The following is a 7451-nucleotide window of genomic DNA, read 5'->3' on the forward strand; positions in this document are numbered from 1 at the left end:
TGATTAAGATGGAAATGTATAATATATTTCTCAAAAAAAAAAAACTTTCTGAAAAAAAAAAAAAAAAAAAAAAACCTCTGGGATGGCCTTCTCAATTCCCAAAAAGCTCAAGATGACTTTGGGACATAGTAAAACCTAAAAGAAAGGAAACCAAATAAAATCTCCAGGATCATCACATGGTAGGAAGTCAATTTAAAACTGGGAATTTAAGAGCTGTGACCTCTGGCCATCCCAGATTCCATCCTTTGTCCTCGAGACCCTGAGTCTTGTCCCATGTAACAGTCTCTGAGGAGCCATGGTGACACTAATTCATTCATGTATCCAGTTTATTCAAGAAGTGTTTGCTTAGGCATTCACTATTTTAGTACATGGTGTTAAGTATTGTTGGATTTACAAAGAGTAATAATCATAGAGAAGATTCACTGAGTGACTACTAATCACTATAGTAAGTGTTTTATATGTATTTCTCACTTTATTTCTCACAATCCCACACTATGAAGTAGATATGATGGTTATTATTAGATTATTTCAACTTACAGGTGAGAAAACTGAGACTTGGATTGGCCAACTTACCAAGGACATAAATCTGTTAAGGGGTTTTCTGGAATACAAGTGCAAATAATCTGACTCCAGAGCTCATGTTTTAACCACTACTCAACACTACACAAGGACATAACCAGCCCTGAGGCACTTACACTTTAGTGGAGGAGAGAAAGCACATCAACTTGTAGAGATACTACAAGGCACCGTGCTGTAGAGCAGGAGCTTAGGAGTCTGGAGTTTCCTGGAGCTTTATATAGATAAAGGTGAAATCACCCATGGCTGAGGTAACCGTAGGTAGCTTGAGAGGGAGACAGAATTTGAGCTATACCTTGAAGGGTAGGTAGGATTATATCATTGTATCATTATCTCAATTCAAACCTGAATAAAACAAAAACAATTTGTAATTGTCCTACTCTTTCTCATGCCCTAGTCATGGAGTCATTTTTTAGCTCAATACTACCTTATATGAAGTCTTTCAAAGCATTTGAAAAGACTACTGAGTTTATCTTCTCTTCTGTTCCTACAACTGCCAAATTGATTCAAAGCCTCATGTCTTCATCCTTTCTGTGCTGCTGTCACAGAATACATAAAGAATACATAACAGAATTGATAAAGAAAATAAATTTCCTCACAGTTCTGGTGGCTGGGAAGTCCAAGACGGAGGGGCTGGCATCTGGCGGGGGCCTTTCTACAATGTTCTTAACAAATCAGAGACATTACAGTAAGGGATATAGGAATTCCCTTTCCCTGTCCACTTGAAGGAATCAAAGCATTTTATCAACAGAAAAGTGGAAACATTTTCATTTTAGATACTTAATTTCTCAGTTTTTCAAACACATTTTATTTGACTTTTGGACAACTGACATGCTGAAGCCAAGGTTCATTTCAGCCTTCTGGTCCCATGAGTTTGGAGGTGGAAGTTTGGGAATACATTTTTAAAAAATGTACTGTGTATAAACGCTGATCTAGCACATGATAATCATTTTCCATTATCAAGTAAATACTTTTTATTAATATTCTTTTGGTTGAATTAACACTAAACATTTGTACATTGAAATTAGTATTCTATTAAGTCAGGAGGGTGAAAAAATAATTGCAGAAGAAGTGAAAATAAAGTAACATGACATTTGCTGTGAAGTTGTCACCAAGGAGTTTCCATAAAGAAATAATAGATAAAATGCAAACATGGAAAAGGCAAATAAATGTTCTATAGCAGTGGTCTCCAACCTTTTTGGCACCCAGGACCACTTTCATGGAAGACATTTTTTCCATGGACAGGGGAGGGAGGGATGGGTTTGATGTTGATTCAAGTGCATTACATTTATCATTAGATTCTCATAGCGCATGCACAACCTAGATCCCTCACATGCCCAGCTCACAATTATCACGTGCTAGATCAGCTCACAATAGGTTCACACTCCTATGAGAAACTGGCTGATCTGGCAGGAGGTGGAGCTCAGGAAATAATGCTTGCTCACCTCCTGCTGTGTGGCCCAGTTCCTAACAGTACTCTTCTGTGGCCCAGGAGTTGGAGATCCCTGTTTTATAGTTTTTTCCCCCTAAAAATGGCTTATGTAATATTCTCCTGAAACTTAAAAAAGGAAGATAGAAATCATGATTATTGAAAAAGAAATTCAGAATTAGGAATTAGTAGTAGCATAACTGAACAAGGTCTAATCAACCATCTTTTTCATGAACACTAAGCACTGACTAGAGAGTTCAAGAATGAAAGATCCTCTGAGTCCTTGGGGTCTTCCTGACTCCTCCTATGCCCTTGCTGACTCCTCCATAAGATGTCCATCCCTTCCCTTTCATCCATTCTCTTGTTTCTCTCAGATCCTGGCCCTGCCCACCATCATACCCTCTCAACACACAATATATTCACAAATGATAAGCTCACCCAGTACCCCATTCACAGAGAATTGGAATTTGGGTTTTCTAGCACTCCCTGTTCTTGTTTCATGCCCTTTTAGAGCCCCAGAAGTCACAGAACTTGGTCTAGACTCCATTCCCCACAAATGCCAATGACAGCAAAGGCTTCCAAGTCCCCAGGTCAGCTTCCCTAGGAAACCACCGCAGGCTCTGACTCCCCACCCTGGAGACTTACAGGGAGACACCCAATCGTTCATTCTCAATGCCTTGTTTTCATGAACTAGGAACTCTCATTAGAAAGTGATGAAAAGTTACAGGCTCCCTAGTGGCATGTGGTAATTTTGCTTCCCATCCTCACCTATTAGTTTTCTACCATCTCAATGTTCATTCTTTTTTCAAGCGATTCTCCTGCCTCAGCCTCCTGAGTAGCTGGGATTATAGGCACATGCCACCACGCCAGGCTAATTTTTGTATTTTTAGTAGAGACGGGGTTTCACCATATTGGTCAGGCTGGTCTCAAACTCCTGACCTTGTGACCCACCCATCTCAGCCTCCCAAAGGGTTGGGATTATAGGCGTGAGCCACCGTGCCCAGCCTCACTGTTCACTCTTATACCTGTTCACTCTTATACCTTCCTTATACCTTATACCTCAGACCCCAACCTGTATCCCAATACATATGATATAGGCAACAGCTAGCTCAACTGAAGAAAAGATGAATTTACTGACAAAGAGTAGGCCATGACACCCAGTGGGGCCAAGAATGTGTAACTGGAACACAAAAAACATGGTAAAACATTAAGGGAATAAAGGCAAGAATACCTGACTTTGGCTTTAAACAACTCTTAAGAATAAGCCAGTATAGAACACTGCCCCTTTTTGGGTTAAGACAAAATAGTGAACGACTTAGTGAGAAGAGATTTGGGCTCCAGACAAGGGAAGTGTAAGAGACATATAGGATATAATTATGATGTGATTTTAAAATTGTGGTAAATGCAAGGTCAACTTAGGATCATTTCCCAAAATGTCCCCAGACATTTTGCAAGCAAGACAACTCTGCAAGCAAGAGAGATACAATGGTAAAACATCTACCATCAAGGGTGATGCTGCTTTGCTCTCAAAGCCCAGAACACAGCAGAGTTTAAATAATAGAAGAGTGGGTTAGAAGCTAGAGCTGTAGATCCCAGTATCTGGCTCTGGACATGTGCTAGGCTGACTGCATGGGCTCGCCTGGGCAACTTAAAAAAAAAATAGGGCTACCTGGGTTCAATCCCCAGAGATTCCCATTTAGGAGGTCTGAAGTGGTAATCAGGAACCTACATTTTTAAAAATGGTTCCTGGCTGATTTAAATGTACAGCCAGAATTGTAATCTACTGGGCTAGAAGCCTCACGTACTGAGTTCAGTGACTGACGTCCCCTGCTAGTTTGTTGACTGTCTCTCAAAATGTCCATAGGATGAAACAACAAGGAGCGAAGGCTTGACAAGTAGGTGTATGAATGTAAGGATGCTTGTGGTTAGAGCAAGGACAGACTGCCTGAACAGGATATCATTAAAGAAGAAATAAGCAGGCCTGACATTAGCAGAAGAGTTGCAGGGAAAGTGTGAAACTTGCACAAGAAAAGAAAAAAGACCCTCAGAAACAACTGCTAAGAAAACTTTACATATTAGTGAACAACAGAATGGCAACAGAGCTAGTGTCATTGAGCCATGCCTTCCTCTCTTCATCAGTGTGCTAGATCCTCAACCCAGTTGTCTGCAGTAATGTCTTCCCTACTTCATCTGCTTTTAACCTCCTTTAATGACACTGCATTTCCTATTTTCAAAATACACTCACCATTTTCAATCCTCTTTCTCACTAGAAGGCAGAGTAATATTTTAAGAGCGCATTGTGGAGCCAGCCATCCCTGGGGCTCAAATCCTGATGTAATTCCTTGCTAGTTGCCCTCATCTTTGGGAAATTACTTGAGCCTCAGGCTCGTGCTCTGTTGAGAGGTTTAAATGTATTGAGCTAGACATTTGATGAGTTGTCACTGCCGTTCTTCTCATTTATCCTTCTGCTGCATTAGTCGCTGCACTTTTTTCTTGAAACAGTCTTTCTTTGTGGTCTCCTCAGCACTGCATTGCCTACTCTTTTTACTTTTTTTATTATTATACTTTAAGTTCTAGGGTGCATGTGTACAACGTGCAGGTTTGTTACATAGGTATACGTGTGCCACGTTGGTTGGCTGCACCCATCAACTCGTCATCTACATTAGGGATTTTTCCTAATGCTAATCCCTCCTTCAACCCCCCAACCCCTGACAGGCCCTGGTGTGTGATGTTCCCCGCCCTGTGTCCATGTGTTCTCATTGTTCAACTCCCAACTATGAGTGAGAACATGCGGTGTTTTGTTTTGTTTTGTTTTGTTTGTTTTGTTTTGAGATGGAGTCTCATTCTGTCGCCCAAGTTGGAGTGCAGTGGTGCAATCTTGGCTCACTGCGACCTCTGCCTCCCAGGTTCAAGCAATTCTCTGCCTCAGGCTCCTGAGTAGCTGGGATTACAGGTGCCCTCCACCACTCCTGGCTAATTTTTTGTATTTTTAGCAGAGATGGGGTTTTACCATCTTGGCGAGGATGGTCTTGAACTCCTTACCTCGTGATCCAGCCTCCCAAAGTGCTGGTGTTACAGGCGTGAGCCACCATACCTGGCCTGCATTATCTACTCTTAATCCTACTCCTATAGTGCTCTTTCTCAAGATTTTCTCTTTTTATATCCTTTCGTCTAATTGTGTGTTTTCCCCAAGACAGCCAAAATATAACTTCTACTTGAAAGACTGTCCCATTTGTTCCTCTCTTCCAGGCCGAGTTACGGGCCCCTCCCTATTGATGGCAGTGGTGGCACACCTGGACCTATGAAGCCAGCAGGAGCTGGGAACAAAAGGAAGCCCCACTCTCTTCCAAGTTGGAGTGGCAGGAGCCTCACTCTCCCAGACACAGCTGCAGCCACCCAACCAAGGCTGCTGACCCAGGCATCTCTGCATTATTGGGGGCCTGGGAAGCCCCCTGCAGACTCAAAAGTGCCTGCTCCCACTGCCTCATTGTTCCCTACTCCTGGAGCCTGCTCTGATTTCAGAGTGAAGTTGTGGCTGAGCCTGGGCACTATCACAACCCAGTTGGGTGTGCACAAGTTCAGGGCAATGCTGACAAGCCAGCCCCCAGCCACTTCAGCCCTTTCCAGACTTTGAGTGCTGATGAGCACTGGAGAGAGGCCAAGGGGGAGCTAAGAGTGGCTCGGCAAGGGCCTGCGGGTACTTCTCACCATGAACACCCTGAGCACCACGACACCATGGACATCATGGATGACAGGATAACAGAGCCAGGAGGCAGACAGGCTTCTGTGCAGAAAGGGGTGGGTACCCAGTGGAACCCCACCTTCAGGTCAGGGATGGCCTGAGGCCTGGAGGCCAGGCTGCCAGTTCTGTGTACCAGAGTGAGAACTTATGGTGATATTTCCAGGCCTGCCCATGTCTGCCTATGGATCAATCAGCACACACTTATTCCCCTCTGAAGACTGTAAAAACCCTAGACTCAGCCAGACTCAGGCAGACGATGGGACAACCTCCCTGCAGAGAGAAGCTACCCACTGGGGGTCTCCTCTGTGCTGAGAAATGGACATTTCATTGAACTGACCTGCCTACAAGGAGGAGCTACCCACTTTGTGTCTCCTCTGGGCTGTTTTGTCGCTTAATAAAGCACCTCTTCACTTTGCTTACCTTCCACTTGTCTGTGTACCTCATTCTTCCTGGACACAGGACAAGAACTCAGGACCTGCTAGATGGTGGGGTTGAAAGAGCTATAACACAAACAGGCCTGAAACATGCCCCTTGCTCGCCATGCTGCAGGTGACAAGAAGGATAGAAGAGAGAAGGAGAGAAGAGCTGCAGCCCTTCAGGGAGCCCAGACTTAGGAGCTCCCTAGGCTAGGGCAGTTACACCCTCTTTGGGGCTTTGCAGTTCCTGGCATCTCCAAGATTCTGGGTACCACTGCATTCCCTGGTGGCAATGTGGAAGCTGCTTTTGGTACACCTGGTCCAGCCACAGCCTCACAGGGAACTGGTGCCCAGGCTGGCACCTGGAGTTGCCTGCCCTGCCACATCCAGTGTGCCTGGCTGCGTGCAGCGTGCAGACCCCATGCTTACTCACTCACATACCCCTTGCCACTCTGCATATGGCTCACCCTTGATAGGCATGGGATCCAGGCCAGTAGCATGAGCCTAGCACAGCCTACCAGGCCGAGTGGGCAGAATGAGCCCAGTGGTCCCAAGCAAAACTCAGGCAAAGGCACTAGGGGCCACAGAGGTGTCTGGCAGAAAAAGTGACACCCCAAGGATCCTGTGACACTATGGGATCCTCATTAGACCCTCCTCATCTGGACCCCGCACTGCCTTTTGCATACTAGTTATGATGCAGTGTTATCTTCGTTTCCTGCCAGATGGTGAGCTTTCTGAGGTGGGTGGAGGGACAGACTTACTGTGCCTGGAGCAGAGTTCTCTGTAAATATCCTTGGAAAGAGATAAAAGATTGAAAAATAACGAATGAAGTCCTCTGCTTCCAAAGTGTGTGTAGAGCATACAGGCTGACCAGTCTTGTTATCCCATCCCCTTGCCAGTGATTCTTTTGGGGATGGGCAAATCTAAGTCAGTTTGAGCCAGTGAAACACCAGATGAGGCTTACTGAAACTTCCTGGGAAATAGAACCAAGTTTCTCTTATTCCTGCTGAGTACAAATGGGAACATATTGGTCCCAGTTGCTACTGATGGGCAACTCATGACCTTGAGGAATGCCAGCCTCATGATGTTGCCGATGCTGTGGATATCAGAGTGAAGATATGGGAAAACCCTTGGTCTCAGGGGATCTTGTTGAGTCACGTAAAGACTGGTATAGTTGTAGCTATTAAATATTTCCCCAAAACATCAACTGGTCCTGAAGCCCCATCATCCTCTGGACTTTATATTACATGTGAGAATATATGTAATAGAAATAGAGTATTTTATGAAA

The sequence above is a fragment of the Macaca nemestrina genome, chromosome 5 (genome assembly GCF_043159975.1).
Source record: "Macaca nemestrina isolate mMacNem1 chromosome 5, mMacNem.hap1, whole genome shotgun sequence".
NCBI classification, from domain to species: Eukaryota; Metazoa; Chordata; class Mammalia; order Primates; family Cercopithecidae; genus Macaca; species Macaca nemestrina.